A 1,583-nucleotide genomic window follows, 5' to 3' on the forward strand; every position below is an offset into this window, starting at 1 on the left:
AATAATAATAATAATAATAATAATAATAATAATAATAATAATAATAAACAGATATAGAGAGAGTGAGAGAGAGAGAAACAGATACCATATCTGTCCTCATCCACAAAACCTTCCTTCGAGTATTTTAACACTTCAGGTGGTGTCTTGGGACTGCTCACTCTCATACCCACTTTAGATCTGTTTCCCCAACCAACAGAACATACAGAAAAACAGGAGGGTACACAGGCAAACAAATGACAAAGACAAGCAGAGATGACCACCACACAGACTTAAACCATGAGTTCCAGTGATGTGGATCCCAGACACTAGAATTAGGGCTCTGTCCAGCCTTGCATAAGGCTGTCCTTCATAGCCAGCAATTGCTACTTCATGTCTTCCACCCTTTCAGTACCCTAAAAAAGGAGAGAGAGAAAAGGAAAGGATCCTTGGATAAAGTCAGGGTTGGAAAGGGGTTGACGGTGACATTATAGTTAGACTTCTTCCTGTTGATTAGGGACATTGAGTTCCTTGGGTCAAATCGGGATATCTAATTTCTTCTTGTTGTTTCTTCTTTGTGCACAATTACTTAACAAACCTCCACCAACAGCAAACAACAACCCACCTCTCGGGGCTCTAGCATTTACATGCCCTCTGAAAAGACCCCAGAATTCCAAATGTCACCCAACCACAGAAACTGTCTACAGCTGGCAAAATTGCACCTCTGCTAGAGCACGAGGTAAATCATAGTCAGCTGCTGTGAAACAGCCTCATATCTCATAACTGGGATTAAAATGAAAACATGTTTCCATAATGTTTCTGTGTGTTCTTAAAGAAACCAAAATTCCAAAATTCTCACTGCTGTCCTTATTTCCTAAGATTTCCTATTCAGAAGGTTCCATAAACAGACTACCTCCAGAGGTGACAGATTCAGGCAGCTTTCTGTGATTTCCCATTTTAGGGTGGCAGCATTAGGAGCCTCTAGTACCCTAGGGGCAGGAGAAGTTCATGGGGCGCTAGAACATCTCAGGGTGTGCATCCTATAGCAACTTGTCTGTTTTCCACACTATCACCCCAGAGGGGGTCTAAGACTCCAGTGTCCCAGATTCTCAGTCTCTGGGGATCTGGCTGGGGCTTCCAGGATGTTGCAAGGTAAGCCCACCAGAGACCATCACATGGACACTGTGTGAAAGCAGAAAAGAAAATCCTCCTTTCCAGCATGAGGAACTCTCTCAAATCACGCACTCAATACAGAGCCTTACAGCTCTTTGTCTTTTATGCACAAAAACCACATCCTGGTTGACACACACATCCTGGTTAGCAAGAAGTGCAGCTACAGAAACCAAAAAGCAAGGTTAGTGCATTTAGAGACCTTTTACTTGGAGAACTACCTAGAACTATGGACTAGGTCTTTGTTCCATTTTGGCAGGTGTTTGAACCTGTTTTAAGGCCATAATGTTGCCTCTAACATGGTATTGATCATGGTAAGATCTGATCGCCTATTATAACAGAAGCTAGAAAAAATAAAGGTCTGTGAAATCAGAAGTTAATCGACTTTATTAACCTTCTAAAAGCTTTAAAGTCTAGATGACAAATGAAGAAAAAAG

The sequence above is a fragment of the Psammomys obesus genome, unplaced genomic scaffold (genome assembly GCF_907164565.1).
Source record: "Psammomys obesus unplaced genomic scaffold, mPsaObe1.curated_primary_1811, whole genome shotgun sequence".
Taxonomy (NCBI): Eukaryota; Metazoa; Chordata; class Mammalia; order Rodentia; family Muridae; genus Psammomys; species Psammomys obesus.